This window comes from Sturnira hondurensis, unplaced genomic scaffold, assembly GCF_014824575.4.
Source record: "Sturnira hondurensis isolate 20B ecotype Veracruz unplaced genomic scaffold, ASM1482457v3 Scaffold0025598, whole genome shotgun sequence".
NCBI classification, from domain to species: Eukaryota; Metazoa; Chordata; class Mammalia; order Chiroptera; family Phyllostomidae; genus Sturnira; species Sturnira hondurensis.
In genome coordinates this window covers 2,349,473-2,372,787 of record NW_028098229.1, presented here as the reverse complement: position 1 = coordinate 2,372,787, position 23,315 = coordinate 2,349,473, and positions in this window count along the sequence as shown.

Genomic DNA, 23,315 nt, shown 5'->3' with positions numbered 1-23,315 from the left:
ATGCCTTGTGTTTAAAAAATTCCTTTCTTGCCCTGGCTGGTGTGGCTCAGTGGATTGAGTGCCGGCCTGTGAACCAAAGGGTTGCTGGTTCAATTCCCAGTCAGGGCACATGCATGGGTTGCATGCCAGGTCCCTGTAGGAGGCATGCAAGAGGCAACTACATTTTGATGTTTCTCTTCCTCTCTTTCTCCTTTCCTTCCCCCCTCTCTAAAAATAAATAAAATAAAATCTTAAAAAAATAAAAAATAAAGGCTCTCCTAAAACTCTTCATGTGCTGGAAGTCAGTGGGAGTGTCCAGCTTTTCCTACAGTGTCAGGGTCTGCCATTTTTGTCAGTTCCCCAGTGTCCTTAACCCTCTTCCAGCTGTCATTTTAAGCCAGGGCAAGATTCTCCCTACTAGGTTCAGGCACACATACATCTGTCTATCCTGACTTCAATATCTAGTCCCCACAATCCACATAAGCACTGTATGAGCTCCGCCCCCCCTTCCCTGGGCTATGTTGCATGGCACTCTGCCACTGCACATCCTCATAGTCAAAGTTACAGTTTGCCCCAGGCTGCAGCAACCTTCTTCTGCAGCCCCTCTCCATTCAGGAAAGTATGGGCTGCATTAATCTTCCTTTGTTATGCAATGTGCCTTAAGTACTGTGCCTTCTGCTCCATTGGCAGCCTTCCCACTCCCCTGCCTTTTTGCAGGATTGGGGGGTAAAGTTCCCCTGTTTACAGGGGACCTCTGCTCCAATCTACCCCATAACAATCCTGCCTTTAACATTTTGGGACCCTTGTAATCTTATAAAGACAGTGGGCAAAGGTTTCGTAGTCTCCTGGAGTTACTTCCTATTGACCATGGTCATAGTCCTACCTACCCCTGAGTCTAGAGATCCCTAACAGAATGGGGGTATAGAGTGGAGGGTGGTTTTTATGTGAGAGGAAGGACCTTGCAGAATCCAGGTCAGTTGGTTGTTTTTGGAGAGCAGCATGCACAATGTCCAAAGGATGGCACTGCTGGACAAGTTGACATCCTTGTCCTACTCTGAGGCAACAAATTTGGCAAGAGGGTTAGAAGGCACATTCAAAATCATAACCACTAAAATGACAGAGGTAGGGACCAATTCAACAATGTCCCATGTTAGAAAAAGAGTGGCTTCCCCGGAGTTAGGTGCGCAAGGTGTGTCACACCTGTCCAAAGCCCTTTGGACTTAGCTTGGGCTGAGGGGAATATTCTAGGATTCTTCCCCTTTAATACCTCTGGGACCTTTCTGTTCAAACTATTAAGGCAGAAAGGGAAACCAGTTTTAAAGTGAAACCCACAGACTGCCCTATACTTCACCAATCCAACCACTTAGTCCAGCCAAATCTTTGAGTCTTAGGAGGCAGTGATGCCAACAGGTTTCTCAAATGAGGTCTACTGTGTAAACAAACACTCAGGTAATGAGATCATAGGCATACACCCTATGAAAATAGAAGAACATACTTGTTAATTCACACGACAACCCACAAATCAGTCTGAGTACATAAGACTGTTTTTTTGAGAAGACATCCAGCTACAAAGCCTTTGCTGGAATGACATTAAACAATGACAATTTGACAAATCCTTCTTTCCTGTAAATTGAGCATCTCTGACAATGCCACCAACCCAATTCAACTTCCAAGTGAAAACAAAACTTTGAAGAGAACTCCACTAGTCCAATGTCCACCACTGAGCATTGTGATTTTCCTTGAACCACATTTTTTCTCCTAAGATCACCTTTATTGTCTTCAAAGGGACTGCACTGAGTTCTATTTTAATTTTGCCTGTTAATTTGCATGAGCACAATAAGAGCAATGATTTATCACATAGGACCTTTAAGTCTGCTTTGCTGGAACTCACACAAGGAACCTTTAGATTGACCCTTTAGCCACCTTTCAGGGCACAGAGGCCAAGCCACACATGCCTTCTGGCTTTAGGTACCTATAGCACCTATTTTCCTCACATTCTTGAGGTCCCCATTGTGTCTTAAATTTCCTCCTTACTGTCTTTTAGGAAAGCAACCTTCATTCCTACCTGGAAAGACTGGTTTGGCCACAAACCACATGGCCAACCAAGGCATCTCCAGTGGAGTTTTGCTAGCTTTGAAAGTCAATCTCAGTTCCTCAAGGCTTTCTGGTAACAACCAGAGTCCAGGCATGCCTCCTTCTGGCATAACCTTCCAGTCAAAGCTTTGATTAACAAAACTACCATTGGCAACTATTTACTGGTTTTATGTAAAGAAACCTTATGTTGTCACTCTCTCCTTCAGATTTTCAAATTCTGGAGGGATCAGGTAGGGAGAAGAGTACAAAATGTGAAGGAAAATCTTTGTCCTTCTAATATCTACCAAGATTGTACCTCCATGCCTTATAACTTCCATTTTTCACTTTCCCATGTGTTGCAAACTTTAACTCTCCCTGGGAAACCTCAGTTTTCTTCCAAAACAGAGATAATGCAAAATCCAAAGCAAAGACAGAGTTCCAAAAAGAAGGGGAACTAGAATGAACCTTAGAATCTTGTCTCATTTCCCACTGGTCCCACTAACTGGTCACACAGGCAACCTTTCCTAGGTCCCAACTGGCCCAAAGCCTCAATGGTAGAGGTACTCTCTCGCCTACCAGTTCCTTCACTGGTCTCTCAGCAGAGATGTGACCTCTCACCCCCAGAAATTGAAATCAGAAAAGACACCAGTGTTCAGGCTACCTGTCACTACCAAACCCAATAAGCAATGACAGCTGTTGAATCTTTATTTTTCTATTTTTGAAATTTATTTAATTATTGTTCAAGTACAGTTTTCTGTCTTATACCCCCATCCTAGCCCCCCACCCCAACAGCAGTTGAATCTTTATGGGTGCTTTATTCAGATGGCAGGTGATCTGAGAAGGTGTCGGGTTCACACCCTAACAGACCATCTTCCCTTCTCTTTCAAGACCAGACTTTTTATAACAGAATAAACAAGGTGAGGTGAGAGCTTTGAGATTCAGGGAGGATTAGGTGAAAGAAGCTGCAACATTCCTGTCCTGGGCAATTAGCTGTTCCCAGGGGCAGGTGGTCATATGTCTCTCCCTGGAACACAAAGGCCCAGATTCCTCCATTTGTCCCCAGGTGGTAAATCTTGAGTAGCACCCCAGGAGGTCAGCTGTTTTCCCAGGAGCCAGGATGGGCCTTATCTGTAGTTTCTGAAACAAAAACTTTAATATATACATTACTTGCTAGGCTTATAACTTTTTACCTTAAGCTAAAATTTCCCAGCTCTTGAGTCCCCTATCCAAAGTACACTGACCAGTATTCCATGGCACAAAGACCCACTGGTAGAGACACTCTCTTGCCTATCATTGTGTCACAGGCTGGCACAGGCAACCAGGTCCTTGGTGATCAAGGACAAAGAATTGAACTGAACACACAGAATTTATAGCATAAAGAGAGAGAGCAGATTTATTAAGCAATAGTATGTAGGGGACCGGTTTGTTTTGGTCCGGCAAATGTGACTCAGCTCTGTATGGAAAACCTACAGAAATGAGGTGGTTGGCAGGAGCCAGACCTTCAAACTGAGTTTTCCTGTGGAAATCAGGCCTAGAAAATACATACAGACTGTTATGGCTTGCTCTTGCTAAAACTCCATCACCCTGGTCTAAAACAACAAATGTGTATTATCCATCTTCAAGGTAATTTCCAAAGCCTGTGTGGATGTCCCCAGTGATAGAGCTAATCAGCTCACCACCTTTCCCTTCTGCATATGTTATTTTTATTTCCTTGATTGTACCTAAAATGTAGACAATAATATTCTATGTAACAGATAATAAATCCGTCTTTGATGTAAAACCTGAGGGAAAAAAATAAAAGCTTATCTAGGCAAGGGTGGGAGTGCTCTCCTCTTGAGAGAGTGGTCCAGGTATTCAGAGGCACTCTCCTCTTGAGAGAGTAGCCATGCCGTTCCCCTTTTCTCCATAGGATTGCTGTCTCCTATGCATTTATTCTTTTAGTCACAACAGGTGTACTCTGCTGGCCAGAGTCCACCATAATAGTACACTCCACAGAACATCGGAGCGGGCCAACTCTGAGCAGAGATTGATCTCCTGGGCTGGAGGGATTCTATTCTTAAAGGGCAGAAGCTTCCTGGCTAGTTTTTTGGTGGGCTTCTATTGCACATGTACAAGTAGTCATATTTCAAAGCTACTGTGCATGTGGTCTCCCATGATTTTTCTTGATTGGCCACTGGAGAAGGAGGTCCCACAATGTTAATTTATTATAATGCTATTATAATGAAGCAGGGGTTATGTAGCATCTTCTGTGCAGGTACATTCATGAGTCACTATAATTCAGCGCTTTTCCAGAAAGTAGGAGCAACCAGTCTTAGAGGGTCTTTGTCTTGTATGGATGTCCTTTATCTTAGCCCTGGGGCACCTCTGGAGTGTCCTCCTTCCTGACTATCTCCTGCCTCAATTGTGTCTACTGGTCTTTTGGCAGAGACATGCTCTCTTGCCCTAAGCCGGATTCCACTGGAATGACATGACACTTCCTTGGTCCCAAATGACAGAGGCAGTCTCCAACTGGTTTCATAGATTATCTGTCCTAGGCCCTAATGGCCAAATAGCAGAGATGGAGGATTTCCAATGTACACAAAACAGTAAAGTTCCTGCTCCCTATTAGATCAGAAGCCAAGCAAGCAAAGAATAAAGCAGACACAGTATACTCTACATAGGAGTTGAGGTTTCTTGTCTTTCACTTTAAAACTTTCACAACCTTATAGCCTTTACAACTTTCTACACACCTCCTGCAACATTCACATATCTTCTGTATACCTTTACTCATTCAGACTTAACCATAATCCACTTTCAATCCTTGTTCTTTCCCACACTGGAAAGGACTATACTCAAACTCTGTATATGGCAGCTAAAGGTCCTTAGATTTGCAGGGACATTCTGCAGCTTTCTGAAGCTTAGACCTTGGAAACAACCTATTGTGCAATGACTCAAATGCCTGCACATGTAGACTCTTGTCCTACTTCCCAAACCATAGGCAATATAGTTCCAACTCTATGACGGTATGGAATCTAGGGAACCACACATGGGCCATCTTTCCCTCTAGTCCAAAGTGTACATAGGCCAAACAGTGTTGCAATAGAAATTCAATTCCTCCTTACTCATGGAAGAATGGCTATACCTACTCCAGTCTACTAAAATGTTATCCAGGGTCCTCCCTCTTGGGGCCAACATAGAATAACTCCTATCAGACTGGAAGTACCATAGGCCCAATACAGTGAACAGAGAAATCCAGGCAAACTGAGAACACAAAAACAGAACTTAAATACACAACTCCATCTCACAAGCTGACTTTAGGGTCTCATCTCTGCCAGCCTGTGCTACAGTAGATTATGGTCCTTAAACCATTAAGCATCAGAACTCTAATGCTCCCTATCCAATCCTAGCCTCATGGCCTTTCTCATGTCACTGAATGAGCCCTTCCTCCCCATGTCACAAGTCACTTGTGCACATTCTCACAGTCATGTTTACAGTTTGCCCTGAGCAGCAGCCTTCTTCCACAGTCCCTTCCTTCAGGAAGGTATGGACTGTGTTAATCTGCCTTTGTTATGCAATGTGCCTTAAGTACTGTGCCTTCTGCTCCATGGGCACCCTTCCTACACCCCTGCCTTTTTGCAGGATTGGGGGGGTTCCCCTGTTTTTTTTTCCTCTGCTCTGCCCAACCCCATCACAAGATGACCCCCTCATTAGGTTCAATAATTTGCTAAAATGGCTCATACGACTCAGGGAAACATTTTACTTAGTAGATCACCAGTTTATTATAAAGGACACATCTCAGGAATGGCCAAATGGAAGAGCTATATAAGGCAAGGTTTGGGGAGGGGGCACAGAACTTCTATACACTCTCCAGGCATGCCACCTTCCCAGCATGCTGATATGTTTGCAGACCTGGGAACCCTCTGAACCCTGTCATTTAGGGTTTTTATGGAGGCTGCATTACATAGGCACAAATCTTTGGCTATTTGTGATTGAATTTAAACTGCAGGCCCACTCCCCTTGTGGTTGGGGCTGGAGCTGATGGCTCTAATCCTGTAATTTCACAGTTCTTTCATCTGGCAACCAACCTCCATCCTCCAAGAGGCACTCCATTAGAATAAACTCAGGTGTGGTTAAAGGGGGCTTGTTATGAATAACAAAAGATGGCCCTCTCACTACTATCACTGGGAAAATTGCAAGGGTTAATTTAGATGCTTTGTGCCAGGAACTGGTTATGGAGATGAAAATATATTTCTTATTATATCACAAGATCACAGTTCACCCTTTGGTATTTGAATACCGATCCCTTACAGTAAAATGATCATAAAAGTGAAAAGATACTGGCACATTACCAGAATCTATTTGGTCATTAATATCATTGTATTATATGAAAATGTCTCTCAGGGAGAAGGTACTCACATTTGCAGGCTTTCATTCAGTCTTGTCAAGTTCCAAGAGCAGGAGTATTTTCAGCAATATATGTTCTTCATTTGCTTTTTTCACTTAATATATCTTGGCAAATACTTTATAACAGGGTTTATCTATAGCAGCACTATGACCAGATAATTTTTTGTTGAGTGTATTGTAGAATGTTTAGCAGCATCCCTGGCCTCTACTCATTAGATGCCGGTAGCACATCTTTGAAACAATCAAAAATGTCTCCAGACATTGCCAAATATCCTCTGGGAAGCAAAATTATCCTTCACTGAGAATGAGGGCTTTATAACAATATCAAAAGCTTTCTCATTATGATACAGGGTACAGCCAAGGGGGGGCCCAAAAAAGATTTGGAATGGTATCCAGAACTCAAAGTGTATAGGAATATTGGAGGAAATATTAAGATGTCCTCACCCGCTTCCCCAAGGTGTCAGTTGGGGAAAGGGACAAATGGAGCAGGGCCATTGAGAGCTGTTTTGCATAGCAACAGTTTTGCAGCTAACCTCTGGAATGGTCATTTAACATATCTATAACCTTCAACTGGTTTCATAGATATGTTAAATAGCTGTAGTCAAGTTTTGGGCCAGGGAGAAGTGAGTGGCTTGGACCCAGGCTGGAACTGGGGCTGATCCTCTGATAGAGTGCCTGCGAGAGTGAGGACCCCCTCTTGGCCAGGTGAGGGGGAGAGCCACACTATTTTGGAAAGACATAGACCCCTGTAGCTATTAGGAGAGAGCCATGCGGTTTCAGCAGAGTTAGGACCCCCTCTTGCAGGTGAAAGAGAGAGCCATGTGGTTTTGGATGAGTGCAGACCCCCCTCTTGCCTAGGTGAAAGGGAAAACCACGCAGCTTTGTCAGAATGGAGATCCCTGCGGCCAGGTGAAGAAGAAAGACAGGCACTTTTGGTGGAGTGCGGACCCCTGCAGCTTAGGTAGAAGAGGCCCACTCGGCTTTGGGGCGCTCCCTTTGGCTGGGTGGCCTGGAAAGCAGGAGAGACTTTGACTGGAACTTGGTACAAAGAACTCTTGCCAGTGGAAGGTGCAGAATGACTTTGGATTAACTGGAGATCCTGCCTGGACAGCGACACAGCTCACAGTGCCAGTGACCTGAAAAACGGACGTGTGCTTTCCTGATTTATGGTACCTGAGACAGTTGGGAGAAGGGAGCACTGTGTGTGTATGTGTAGGTGTATATCCTTAAAGACTTTAATATTTTAATGAAGGCATTAGACCTGCATAGCATTAAATAAACATTTTGTTTCCTTTTCACAAATCTCTGGCATTGAGAGAGATCTTTCCAATTGGCGGCAGACAGAAGAGCCCAGTAGATATTAGTATACCGTCCTTGGGAGGGGCCCCTGTTTTCTGTAGCAGTTTTTTTGGCATCCCTCGGTGGGCCAAGTATTGCCCCTCCCTCAGACCTCTTGTTTGGTAACAATTACTTTTATGATAGCATTGCGCTCCATTTTGTGAATGTGTGATAGTTTTTTTCACATAGTTCCTTATGGTTGGCATTTAAGTTGTTTCCAGTCTTTTACTATTACAGTGCTGCACTGAATGGCCATGTGCCTACATCATTGTATATTTTTGCTAGTGTGTTTTTGGTAGGATTTCTAGAAGTGGGATTGTAGGAGGGTGCAGCCAGGGGGCCCCCCAAAGAAGAATTTGTAATGGGGTCCAGAACTCAGGGTGTCCAGGAAATATTAAAAGTATGGGATGTCCTCACCCCCACTTCTGAGCTGAGGGATGGGATATGTGGAGCAGGGCTATTGAGTTGTTTTGCACAGCAACAGTTTTGCAGATAATAGTCATTTTATCAGTCACCTCTAGAATAATCATTTAACATATCTATAACTTTTAACTGGTTTCATAGATATGCTTTGAGCCAGGGAGAAGGGAGTGACTTCCACCCAAGATGTAACTGGGAGGCAACTCCCAGCCCCCATTACGGCGCCTGCATGAGAGCTTGGAGATGATTGGCTCCACACCTGCCCAGATTCACTATGGCAGCCCAGTAAAGCTAGAAGGATATGGGAGTCCTGGCAAGTGTAGCTGATTGTGGGAGGAGTCAGAAATGGGGCTGCAGAGGAAGATTGGCACGGGGATTTAAACAGACGTGGCAGCCACTGAAGACAGAACCATGCCCTTGTGGCCAGAATGGGGACTTCTGCAGCCCTGTGAGAGAAAATCACCACGTAGCTTTAGCAAAGAGAACCACAAGGCTTTGGCCAGAGTGGGGGGATGACCCCCACTTCCCCGCAGCCATGAGAAGAATCATCATGCAGCTTTAGCAGAGAACCACCACACGGCTTTCTATTTCTTTTCCTGAGATAAGGTACCTTGGACTGGGCAAAGGGGGAAAGAAGGACTGTGTGTGTTTGTGGGTGTTTTAAGGGACTTTGGGATTTTGATGAAGACATTAAGTCATTACTCTTAAGTCTGTATAACTTAAATAAATAATTCCTTTCCTTTTCACCAATCTCTAACATGCAGAGCTATAATTCGCTGGTGAAGGGAAAGGCGAACCTAGTACAGGGGGACCCCAGGAGAACGGGAGGTCAACTAGGTAACATTGTGGAACCCCCTTCCCTGGCAGCCAATCCAGGAAAACCATGGGAGACCATGTGTACAGTAGCTTTACAACTACTTGTCACAGTAAAAGCCTATCAAAACTAGCCAGGAAGGATTCGCCCTATAAGAATAGAGTCTCTCCAGCCCATGAGGTCAACCTCTGCTTGGAGTTGGCCTACTCCCATGTTCTCTGCTATAAACTCTGGGTGTTCAGTTCAATTCTTTGTCCCAATCACCAAGAACCTGGTTACCTGTGCCCACCTGTGACAGGATTGCTGGGTCAATGGGTAAATATGTATGTAATCTGTCTAGGTATTACCCAAATTCTTCTCCTTGGGAATTGTACTATTTTTCATTCCCTGTGGCAAGGGAATGTTTTTCCATAGCCACACCATAGAGCTTATTATTAAATATTTGGAATTTTGTCCATATATTTGAGACATTCACTTTTCTTTTTCTGTGAATGATATATCACATGCCCATTTTTCTGTATTTCCATCCTCTAGAATCATTAAGACCTCTCTTTATCTTAGATATATTAACACTTTGAGTGATATAAGTTGTAGATTTCCTTGCCTCCCTCAGTTTGTATCTGTCTTTTGATTTTGCCTATGCTTTTTTTCATGCAAAAGTTTCTATTTTCATGTGGTCAAATTTATCCCTTTTATTATATTGTTTTTGTATTTTAAGTCAAAGACAAATTCCCCTCATTTCCAGGTTTTAAAAAGAACAACAAAAGTTTTTTTTTTCTCATATATATTTAGAGCCATTTGGAATTTATTCTGGCATATGGTGTGAGGAATGGTTTAGTTTTATATTTTTCTATAAAAATAAACATTTCTATTAAGCAGTCATTTTTTCCCCATGTTAATTTGAGATTCTGACTTCATGGCATCCTAAACTTTTATTTTCGGTTTGATGTATTTTAGATTTTAATTTATTTTTCTGTTGCTACATCTGTCAATTCATGTACCTACACTGAAGGCTTTATAATAGTTTTTAATATCTTGTAGGGCTATCCTCCCCACTCCATTTTTTAAAGTGTTCCCCTGGAGAGTATTGCTTATTTGTTCTTTTGAATAAAATACATAATTGACTTATCTAGCTCTGGGGAAAAGAGATATCTGTTTTTGGGGGGATTATGTTAAACTCATAAAGTCACTTAGGTAGAACTGACATTTCCATCATGCTGAGTTTTTCCTATCTAAAACATGATGTGTCTTTCCCCATTGTTTGAGCCCACCTCAATGTCTTTCAGGAATGTTTTGTAGTCTATAAACATTTTTTCTTTATTTCTTTTTTAAATTTCTTTTTATTTTTCAATTGCAATTTATAGTTAATATTATTATTTTGTATTAGTTTCAAGTGTACAGCATAGTGATTAGACAATCACATACTTTACAAAGTATTCCCCCTAATATTTCTAGTACTCACATGGTATCATACAGATATTACAATATTATTGACTATATTCCTTATGCTGCACTTTACCTCCCCATGATGACTTTACAACACCAATCTGTGCTTCTCAATCCCTTCATCTTTTTCACTCAGTCTTCCAAACCCCCTCCCTGCTGGCAACCATCAATCTGTTTCTGTTTGGTTTGTTTATATTATTCTTTAGATTCCACATATAAGTGAAATCATATGGCATTTGTCTTTCTCTGACTGACTTATTTCTTTTGTTGTTGTTGTTTTTTTAAAATATATTTTATTGATTATACCACTACAGTTGTTCTATTCCCCCCTTCATTCCCCTCCACCTGCACACTCCCTCCCCCACCATTCCCCCCCCTTAGTTTATAACCACGTGTCTCAAGTTCTTTAGATTTTATATTTCCCCCACTATTCTCGCCCTCCCCCCTATCTATTTTCTACCTACCATCTATGCTATTTTCTGCCCCTTCTCCCCCCTTCTCCTCCTCCCACTCCCCTGTTGCTACCCTCCATGTGTTCTTCATTTCTATGGTTCCACTCCTGATCTAGCTGTCCTCTTGGTTTGCTTTTGTTTTAGGTGTGGTTGTTAATAACTGTGTGTTTGCTGTCCTTTCACTGTTCATATTTTTCATCTTCTTTTTCTTATATAAGTCCCTTTAGCATTTCATATAATAAGGGCTTGGTGATGATGAACTCCTTGAACTTGACCTTATCTGAGAAGCACTTTATCTGTCCTTCCATTCTAAATGAAAGTTTTGCTGGATAAAGCAATCTTGGCTGTAGGTCTTTGGATTTCATGACTTGGAATACTTCTTTCCAGCCCCTTCTTGCCTGTAAGGTCTCTTTTGAGAAATCCGCTGACAGTCTGATGGGTACTCCTTTGTAGGTGACTGTCCCCTTATCCCTTGCTGCTTCTAGGATTCTCTCCTTCATTTTAGTCTTGGCTAATGTAATTATGATGTGCCTTGGTGTGTTCCTTCTTGGGTCCAACTTCTTTGGGACTCTCTGAGCTTCCTGGATTTCCTGGAAGTCTATTTCCTTTGCCAGACTGGGGAAGTTCTCCTTTATTATTTGTTCAAATAAGTGTTCCACTCGTGGCTGTTTCTTTCCCCCTTCTGGTACCCCTATAATCCGGATGTTGGAATGTTTAAAGATGTCCTGGAATGTTCCTAAGCCTCTCCTCATTTTTTTGAATTCTCATTTCTTCATTCCTTTCTGGTTGGGTGTTTTTTTCTTCCTTCTGGTCCATTCCATTGATTTGAGTCCCGGTTTCCTTTCCATCGCTAGTGGTTTCCTGGACATCTCCCTTCATTTCAATTAGTTTAGCCTTCATATGTTCCTCTAATTTGTGGCTATAATCAACCAGTTCTCTGAGCATCCTGATAAACAGTGTCTTGAATTGTGCTTCTGAGAGAATGGCAATTCCTCGGTCGCTGAGAGTTATTGGCTCTGGGACTTTGAGTTCTTCTTGCGCCATCTTTTGGGCTGTTTGTGCCTGTTCCATAGCAGGATCGGAGCCCTAGGTGTTCACCAGAGTAGGGCAACTCAGTTGCTGGGTTCTGACATTGTATGTGGGGGTGGGGTCAGAGGAACAATGGTGTCCCATCTGCTGCCTGCCGCCGTGGCTTCCACCGGCGCTGCAGCCGCCACCGTCACTGGGCCCACGCGTTTCGTTCCACTGCACGCGAGTGTGCTACTGCCATCAGCCCTCCACCACTGGGTTCGCCCCCTGGGGCCTGCGTGGTCCATCCCACTGTGCACGAATGTGTGACCACGGTCAGTCTGCCCTACACCCTGACTGGTTCCTGGCTGCCTCCTCGCCTAGGTTGGGGCATCTGTCCTGCCCGACCCTGCTCTGCTGCTGGCTCTGCCCCTCTTACCATCCCTGTTGAATGGTTCGTAGTTGTCGGACTTCCGTATAATTCAATTTTCTGGTCTTTGGGTGTGTCTTTGTTCTCCAAACCTTTGTTGTATTCAAACTTGGCTGTGGGAGAAGGCACAGTGTTTCCACCTATGCCTCCATCTTGGCGGAAGTCCTCTGACTGACTTATTTCACTTACCATAATACCCTTTAGGTTCATCCATAATAGTGAGATTTCTTTTTTTTTATGTAGTCTGTAAAAATTTAGATCATCATCTGATGTGAAGAGCAAGGCTGTTCTCTCATTCTATACCTGACTTCCAGGGCACATATGTGTTTTGAGACTCATCCTCTCATTTTTGCAGCCATGATCATTTAAACTTGATTCTACCTTTCTGAAAATTTAGGAGGGAGGGAGAAGAGTTGTGTGTAGAGTGGGTAGGAGTATGGATTTTGGAATTAGACAGCTTTTGGACTGAATTTGGCTCATTTGTCATCCACGTGACCATGGGCAAGTCCTCATTGGCAAAACAGAGATTTTTACCTTTTATTGTATAAGGATGGAAAGAGATAGCATATGTAAAGCAGCTAGTGCAGTGTATGAATGACTAAGAGGTCAATTTCAATGGTAGCTAATACTTGTTGTGGGCTAAATTTTCCCAATAAACTATCCTGGTTGTGAACAGTTGCCAGTGTAGAATTGACAACCATATCACTGGCCTTATGTTACATATACATTTTTAAAAAATAAAACCATCCATCTTCCTTTCATGTTAATTTCATTGGTGCTTGGCAATACCATGTTGTTTTGAGCCTTTCCATTTTCTCCATGAATTGGCTTTTTTTTAGACTTTATATTTTTTTGTCTCATTATACAAAATGCTGGAATAACTTGCAAGTCATGGTGGCAGTTTCATTCACCTGAACAGTGATGGATCATCTTTTCTGTGAAACCATCAGTCAACAACAGCTAACAACTATATGGTGTGGGGCAGGAGTTGGTGGGGGTTTGAAGGTCACTTTGCTTGGTTCACTGACTACTTGCTGTGAACCCTTTTGATTGATGGTGTGGAAATTTCTGCTGATTGCATTACTATTTTAGGATAGCATTGACTTCCTTTCCCTGGATAGATTTCTGATCTTAGTTGAGTATCCGCTTTCTAAACTTTTGGCATTTCTTTCAGATGGCAACATTAATTGAGCACCCACTGTCTACTGAGCACTATGCAACAGAGCTAAAAATAAGTAGAAGGGCCAGTGATGGCCTGTCCCAGGCTGGGGACTGGGTTAGGCGTGCTCTCTTCCAAGGACATGAGCCTGACTGGCTGGGCAATTTGTAGAGTCAGGTGGGCGGTGGGCTGCTGAGTGCTCAGCTAATATAGTGGTTGCAGGGCTGGGAGTGCTGGTTCACAGGGGAGAGTCATCACAAGAAAACCAAGGGAGGAATAAGGAATGAAATTAAGATCCTTTATTGGATAACAAGGAATGAAGTTTGGTGCTGTGGTCAACAGCAAGAGGAGGCAACCCTGTAGTCCGAAGCCTTGGTTGAAAACTGTGGAAATGGAGCAGATGGTGGAACAGGAGTTAGGCCAAGGTCAGAGGCAAATAGCCAGTATTTCTCTTGGGAGTGGGTTGTGCTGACATGGTGTGAGGTGCAGTGCCACCTTTTTCATAGGGCAGCACAGGACATCCCCAGGAATCACGCCAGTGAGCAGAGGGCCCTCTTTTAATGGGGCCTGTCCTCAAGGTTGAAGAGGCTCTGTACCTGGCTAACAGGCTCTACACTCTATTTTTATTTATTTATTTTTTAAATATTTGGTTAAATAAGTATATATTATTTTATTTTTAAGTATATTTTATTGATTATGCTATTACAGTTTTCCCAATTTCCCCCTTTATTCTCATTCCACCCTGCACCCCAAACTGTCCAGCATTCCCTCAACCTTAGCTCACGTTCCTGGGTGTACATATAAGTTCTTTTTTTTTTAATTTAATTTTTAAAAAATAATTTTTTATTTAATTCTTGTTCAAGTACAGCTTTCTGTCTTATATTCCCAACCCTGCCCACCCCCTGCCCCATGCTCCCCACCTCCCTCCCATTTCTGCCCCCCACCCTTAGTTATTGTCCATGTGTCCTTTATACTTGTTCATGTGAGTCCATCCCTTTTTCCCCTATGATTCTCTCCCCTCTCTCCTCTGAACCCTGTTAGCCTGTTCCGTAATTGTCTACACTCTTTAAAGCAAACCTGCTGTACAGAGCAGGGATAGAATTATCTTAATAGTAACAGAATCTTCATTTCTTTAGTGCTTTTAATGCTTTGGAGTACTTTCTCCTCTTTTTCCACACATGCATAAAGTGCTGCTGCCCTTTCCCTCTGAAGATGATGCCCATACTTCCCATTTACACTTGCCCTTGGTATTGTTTTCTTGCAAGTATTTATGGACTTAGGTTATTTAAAACATATTTTTTAGTCTGCTGGTAACCTACAGGAGCTAGAGGTATCAGAGTGAAGCTGTGTACTGTCTGTATAATCCACTTTTGTGAGATGAATATGCACAGTCATTCACTAATTCAACTAAAATTTGTATGTATTGTACACCCATTAGATAGCAGTCATTGCTTTAGTGTTATACCTGTGTAATTATTTCTATGTAAAACATATGTCCATATGTTTGTTATCCTATAATATCACCACTTATCCAGGGGTCAGACTGATAGTAACCTCAACCACTCAGAACAAAGGCAGTGAGAGAGGTTGGTTGCTGTGAAATGAAGACTTATTCTGCAGGAAAGACAATTGCCCTCAGGCAGTTGCTCAGAACTGGGTATATAATGCAGCAGATTACAGCAGCAGGACTCACTGGCCTCCTAAGAAATGATAGCTCATATCAGAGGGAGGAGACAGAAGAACTCTCAAAAATGGAATGATTTCTTTTGAATTTACTTTAGTTCTTTGACACAGTGGTCTAAGCCATTTAGTGTAGGAGTAAACAACCACAAGGGTGACAACCATTGTGATCAGTACGACATTAAATAGCACCCTAACTGATGTTCATAATGCTACCAGGTCATGTTTGCACAGCTTTACTGTTTTTTAAAGATTTTATTTATTTATTTTTAGAGAGGGGAAGGGAGGGAGAAAGAGAAGGAGAGAAACACCAATGTGTGATTGCCTCTTGTGCACCCCATACTGGGGACCTGGCCCACAACTCAGGCATGTACCCTGACCTGGAATTGAACCAGTGACCCCTTGCTTCACAGGCTAGCACTCAATTTACTGAGTCATGCCAGTCAGGGCTCATAGCTTTATTTTTAAAAGGCAGTTCTTTACATTACTGGTCTTATTAAGGCAACACAAAATCTCTATGGCAACATGCATCAGAATCACCTGAAGGGTTTGTTAAAACACAGACTGCTGGACCCCACCCTGGAGTTTCTGATTCAGTAGGTCTGGGGTGAGGTTCCCAAATCTGCCTTTCAAACAAGTTTTTATGTGCTGATGATGCTGGTTTCAGTGCCACACTTGAAGCTACTTCATAAAGTATGTTTGTCTTCTTATATTAGTATTGTCTGTATTCTATGTGGGAAGAAATGGGATTTCAGGGAGGTTGAATTACTTAACCAAGGCCATACAGGTGGCAGATTTCAGACTCAAATTTAGGTCTTCTAAGAAGAAGCCATATGCTTTTCCAACTATGTGCTATTGTCTCAGATTTTTCCCTAAAGAATTAAGAGAGGGTTTAATACAGCTTGGATTTTAATTAAAATACTTGGGATTAAAAACATTGCCATTCTAACTATTATCAAAAAGACAGGAGCCCTGGCTGTTGTGGCTCAGTGGATTGAGCGCGGGCCTGCGAACCACACAATCGCGGTTCGATTCCCGGTTAGGGCACATGCCTGGGTTGCAAGCCAGTTCCAGGTTCCAGGTTCCCGGTTCCCGGCAGGGGACAGATGAGAGGCAACCATACATTGATATTTCTCTCTCCCTGTCTCTCTCTCTCTCCTTCCCTTCCCCTCTAAGATAAATAAATAAAATCTTAAAAAAAAAAAAAGACAGGAGATGACACGTGCCAGTGAGGATGTGGAGGAAAAGGCATCCTTGTGCACTGTTGGTAAAAATGTAAATTAGTGCAGCTACTATGGAAAACAGTATGGAGGTTCCTCGGGAAATTAAAAATAGTATTACTATATGATCCAGCAATTCTACCTCTGAGTATATATCCAAAGGAGATGAGATCATTATCTCAAATAGACATCTAGCACCCCTGTGTTCATTGCAGCATCATTATTCATAATAGCTAAGATGTGGAAACTACTTAAGTGTTCACTGATGGATGAGTAGGTGAAGGAAATGTGACAAACACAGTTTGTTTTTCAAACTGTGAAACCCTGCCATTTGTGACAACAGGGAACCTTGAGGGCATTGTGCTAAATGAAATAAGTCAGGCACAGGAAGACAAACACTATGATTTCACATATATGTGGAATCTAAAAAAGCTAGACTCATAGAAACCAAGAATAGATTGGGGATTTGAGGGGCTGGGGGCTTGGGGAATTGGGGAGATGTTGGTCAAAGGATACAAGCTTGTAGTTATAAAATGAATGGGTTCTGGGGAATCTGATATACGGCATGGTGAAAGTTGCTAAGAGAAGAGATCTTTAATGTTCTCACCAAACACACAAAAAAGGTAACTGGGATGTTATGCATGTGTTAATGAACATAATTATGGTAATCATTTCAAAATATATACATATATCAAATGATCACAATGTACACCTTAATAAAGTTGGGAAGAAACATTGCCATTCTAGTTTATTAGAAAACTTAATGTATATTGCACACTCTTCCTTCACAATGCTGGATGAGGTTTTGAGATGTCCAACCCCTTTTAACACTTAGGACATTTAAATAAGGGCTGAGAAATCAGGATGAGTGGACGGAAAAGGAATACAAGGAGGAAGTGAGTGTTTGGATGGACTGGGGCAGTTGAAGATCCTTGGGAAAGAGCCATGAGAGAGTGGGAAAGCATGCAATTTGGCAGACCAGTAGAAAGCTAGTATTTTAGGAGCATCTTTCTGCACTGATAATTAACCTGGAATGCTGGTATTGACTTTGACTTGTTGCTCTTCACTGGTATTTTAAACATGAAAAGATTTACTATGTGATTGAGATTCTTACTAATTCATGGAAAGGCTGAAAAAGAGGAAATCATGAAGGTTCTCTGCCACAAAGAAATGGAGAGCTGCTGCCACCCAGAATCAGGAACTTGTAGGGAATGTTGCTCATGGCCCCAAAGCTCCTCCTGGCTCTCCTTGGTGGAAAGGACAAGGAAACAAGGAAGCTGTTTCAGAGACACATCTGGGAAACATCCATATCCATCTGCCAATGCTGCCAGAGGAAGCAGAAAGGATGTCTGTATTCTCTCTTTCCTTTTCTGAATCTTGCAGGAATGCAATCTCATTGTTGAACCATAAGAAATTTCCAGGTTAACTTTTTAAACAGGATACACTTAGAAAGAAAATCTGGTGTCACTACACACATGTGGCTGTGGCCTCTTACTCAAATTATCATCTAGGAGTGGACACATGGGAGGGTGGCCAGAAGTGAAGGTCTTCACATCTCATCACCAAATCTCTGAGCTGTGCAGTCTCTCTGCATTTGCAGTTTCAGGATTTGAGGTTTTTGTGTTTATTTATTGATCTGAGGGAGAGAGCAGGGGTGGGGAGAGATAGAGAGGGGGGAAACAGTGATTTGCTGTTCCACTTATTGATGCATTCATTGGTTGAGCCTTGTATGTGCCCTGACCAGAGATCAAACCCACAACTGTGGCATATTGGGACAGTACTTTAATCAACTGAGTCACCTAATGAGGATGAACAATTTTTGAAAATAATCTGACAACTTTACATTTTATATATTACTGGGTAATCTATATAATGAACATGCTTATTTCAAGAAGACAACATGATTTCATAGTAGATGGAAAATATGATGACTTCCAGCCAAAATGGAAGTGTAGGTATATTTTGCCTCCTTGCACAACCAAAAGAAAGGCAACAAATTTAAAAACAAAAAATAACCAGAATTGCCAAAAAAACTGAACTGTATGGAAGTCTGACATCCAAGAAAATAAAGAAGACACATTTATCCAGACCAACAAAAGGGGTGGACAGGCAGCAGGGGAAGAGAAGACCCATGGCAAGGTGGCGGCTGGAGGACCAGGGTAGGAGAGGCAATGGCTGGTGGAGCAGGCAGCCCCACATTTCATGTGGATAAACCAGGAGGTACAACTAGGGAGTGAGAGAAATCATGTAACCCAGGGTTCCAGTGCAGGGAAATAAAACCTCAAAACCCCTGACTGTATAAATATGTGGGAGGTTGTGGTGTCAGAAGAAACTCCCAGCCTCACACAACAGTTCATTGTAGAGACCACAGGGTCCTAGGACGTACACTAAACTGGTGACCTGGGGATCAGCACCAGAAAGGCCCAATTTGATGGTGGGTAGTGGAGGAAGTAACTGAAAGCCTTCAGGGAGCTGAGCAAGTGCCATTGTTCTCTCTCAGAGAGCATCCTGCATTGCTCCCTCCCCCACAGACAGCACCACAACCCAGCAACGTGGGTTGCCTGCCCTGGCAAATACCTAAGTCTGCCCCTTACTACATAACTGGCATGACAAGACAAAGAAATATGGCCCAAATGAAACAACAGCTCCAGAAACAATACAACTAAGAGATGAAGAGATAGTCAACCTATCAGATGCACAGTTCAAAACACTGGTAATCAGGATGCTCAAAGACATAGTTGAGTATGGTTGCAAAATAGAGGAAAAAGTGAAGGCTATGTGAAATGAAATAAAGGAAAATATACCAGGAACCAACAGTGATGGGGAGGAAACTGAGACGCAAATCAATTATTTGGACCAGAAGTGATACAGACCCTGGCTCGTGGGGTCCATGACATTGTGGATGAGATATGAGAAATTCACATGGACTACCAAGTCTTGTGGAGAAAAAGGGATGGCACGGGCACTCTCTCAATGGGAGAGTGCACTGACCCTTGCCCGGACAGGCTTTTATTGGTTTTCAGTGCATTACATCAAAGAAGAGTCTCATTATTCTAGATTTAGTTAAGTGATTACTTCTTATAGATAACAAAAAAGGAAAAAAGTTACAAATGCAAGGGAATGATAAAAATGATTGATTTGGTTACATTTTGTCCTTGGGATGTCTTGGCACAGACTTTAGGGAGTTGCTTCAGAGATATCCATTAAAAATCTGCAGTCTTAACTCAGGGTGAGGGAGTTTTAGCAAAACCAAGTCTCATAGCGGCCTAGGTACAAAGCAGGCCTGATTTCCCATGGAAAAGCCGATCTGCACACCTGGCTCCTGTGTGCTGATGTCTCACACTGATTGGTTTCTGGATCAATACTGAACTACATTCACCATTACCATGCTGATTGGTCCCCTATATAGAAGGAAGAAAGGAACATTCAACCAGAGCAGAATGAAGAAGCAAGGATTCAGACAAATGAGGAGAGGCTTAAGAACCTCCAGGATAACTTTAAATGTTCCAACATCTGAATCATGGGGTGCCAGGAGAAGGGGAAGAGCAAGAAATTGAAAACTTATTTGAACAAATAATGAAGGAGAACTTCCCCAATCTGGCAAAGGAAACAGACTTTCAGGAGGTCCAGGAAACTCAGAGAGTCCCAAATAAGGTGGAACCAAGGAGGAACACACCAAGGCACATCATAATTACATTACCCAAGATTAAAGATAAGGAGAGAACCTTAAAAGCAGCAAGAAAAAGAGACAGTTACTTACAAAGGACTTCCCATAATACTACCAGCTGATTTCTCAAAAGAAACCTAGCAGGCAAGAAGGGGCTGCAAAGTATTCAAAGTCATGAAAGGCAAGGACATACATCCGAGACTACTCTGTCCAGGAAAGCTATCATTCAGAAGAAAGGGCAGATAAAGTGCTTCCCAGACAAGGTAAAGCTACAGGAATTCACCATCACCGAGCAATTATTATATGAAATGTTAAAGGGACTTTAGAACAGGAACAGATTCACAGCAATAGAGATCACATGGAGGGTTGTCAGTGTGTAAGGGGAGAGGAGAGAATAGGGGAAAAGATACAGGGAAGCATGATTGGTAGGTACAAAATAGACAGGGGGAGGTTAAGAATAGTATAGGAGATGGAGAAGCTAAAGAACTTATATGTATAATCATGGGCCTGAACTAAAGTGGGGGAATGCTGGTGAGCGGGGTGTACAGGGCAGAGGGGAATAAAGGGGAAAAAACAATGAGACAACTATAATACCATAGTCAATAAAATACATATATAAAAAGGAAAATATAATAAAATCTGGCAGCAATAAAAATATGGTAGTAAATATCATTAATAGTTGTAATATCTGGGCTGTAGGGAGTTGTTTTTATCCTTTTGTTTACTCGTACCCTATTTAAAATTTATTTATTATAACCACATATAACTTAGTTTGAAAATTAAATAACATTATGCCTGAATTGGCATGGCTCAGTTGGTTGGGCATTGTTCCACAAGGTGAAAGGTTGCCTGGTCCCTACTTAGGACCGGTGTGAGAGGCAACAGATTGCTGTTTCTCTCCCTATTTATCTCCCTACCTTTTCCTCTCTCTAAAATAAATAAATAAAATCTTTTAAAAAAACTAAATAACATCTTATACACAATGTGTCTTTCAACAGAGCTCACAGGAGACACATGAGAAGACAGATTCAAGAAGGGAGTGTGGGGTGTAAGACTGTGGCTCACAATTTGCAATTTAGTTCCTTCACTGACTCTTAAGGGAGTGAATGTGTCTATTTTAACTCCTTGGTTGTAGGACTTCCATATAGTTCAATTTTCTTTCAGTTTTGGTTGTTACTTTGTTTTTGAATTGTTGTCCTTATTTCGGTTGTTCCAGGAGGCACAGTGTGTCTACCTATGCCTCCCTCTTGGCCGGAAGTCCAATTGAAGGATTTAAAAGCAGCTCCATAAAACTCATCATTGCCCTGGCCAGTGTGGCTTAGTTGGTTGGAACATTGTCCTGTAAACAAAAAGGTGGCAGATTGATTCCCAGTTGGGGCACATACTCAAGTTGAGGGTTGGGTCCTCCGGTTGGGGCCCAAATGAGAGGCAACTGATGGATGTTTCTCTTTCACATGGATGCCTCTCTCCCTCCCTTCCCCTCTCTTTAAGATGAATGAACACATCCTTGAATAAGGCTAAAACAAACAAACAAAGAAAAAACTCATCCTCACTCTACCAGAACCAAACACCAAATGCATACCAGCCATTCTACTGAATGGCTGGAGTAGTTCTCATGGTTTCCAAAGAAATTTCCTGATACCAGATTTTAAGCACAGATTAATAATGAAGGAGACCAAGCCTGCTCTTGGGCAGTCCCTGGGTCTGTGTAGCTGTAAAGAAAGAAGGGACTTTTACCCTTTGCGACAGCATGGATAGACCTGAAGATTATTATGCTAAGTGAAATAAGTAAGTCAGAAAAAGAGAAATAGCATATGATCTCACTTATATGTGGAATCTAATGAACAAAATAAACTGATGAATAAAATAAAAACAGAGGCATGAACAGACTGACAGATCGGGTGGGGGTACTGGATAAAATATGATAAAGAGATTAGCCAAAGAACATACATGCATAACCCATGGACACAGACAATAGTGTGGTGAAAGCCAGAAAGGGGGGGGGGCTGGGTAGAAGTGGGCAAAAGTGGGAAGTGGGAGACATCTGTAATAGTGTCAACAATAAAAAAGAGAGGGAGATGGGTTACACCTGGCTACATCTGAAGCTCCTCGGAGCAGTGGTCTAGGTTTGGCTAATCAGTGGATAGGGGCTTCATAAGCTAATTGGGTTGACTTTCTGTTTGGGGCCTTCTTTCACCCAAAATACAAATGTGTTTGTTGCTCAAGGCTCANAGTGTGGTGAAAGCCAGAAAGGGGGGGGGCTGGGTAGAAGTGGGCAAAAGTGGGAAGTGGGAGACATCTGTAATAGTGTCAACAATAAAAAAGAGAGAGAGATGGGTTACACCTGGCTACATCTGAAGCTCCTCGGAGCAGTGGTCTAGGTTTGGCTAATCAGTGGATAGGGGCTTCATAAGCTAATTGGGTTGACTTTCTGTTTGGGGCCTTCTTTCACCCAAAATACAAATGTGTTTGTTGCTCAAGGCTCAACAGGAACTTGTTATTACTTGAAGCTAGTCTCCAAGGGCGAGACTTCTATGCAGTCCCTGAAAGTAAGCAAGATTAGATATCTTTTGCCTTGTTGTCATTTATAAATTTAAAAAGGGGAAAAAATATAAGCCAGTATTTGTAGAAATGAGGTTGAGATGGGCCCTGTACCCAGTGTATAGAGCTTTCAGTAGAAGATGCAGACTTGAATGAATGTTTAGAAGGGTGTGGAGAATATTTTGATGACTGTTTTTTTCAGGTGTGTATGTTAAATAACTGTATCTATCTGAGCTCAGTTACTGGTGTTTGTGTTGTTAGCATAACATTTTGACAGGGTTTGTAAGTCAGGAAAAAATGATATTTGTGTTCAGTTTATTTCAGGTTTGGAAATATTATGTGGTTCTTTTAAGGTCTTTTAAAAAATATTTATTTTTCAGAGAGAGGGGAAGGGAGGGAGAAAGAGAGAGACAGAAACATCAATGTGTGGTTGCCTCTTGCACACCCACAACTGGGGACCTGGCCCATAACCCAGGCTGAGATTCAAACCAGCGACCCTCTGGTTCACAGGCCAATACTCAACCCACTGAGCTACAGCAGCCACGGCTCCTTTCAGCTAAGACCATTCAGATTTGATTTAAGTCCATTGTCAAAACAAAATCTATAATGTGAGAGATCCAAGATGACTTCAGAGTAGCTTGAAGCTCCCTCTACTTGCTCCCAGACCCGGATTGGTCTTGCAGCCTATCCATAGAGGAATCAACT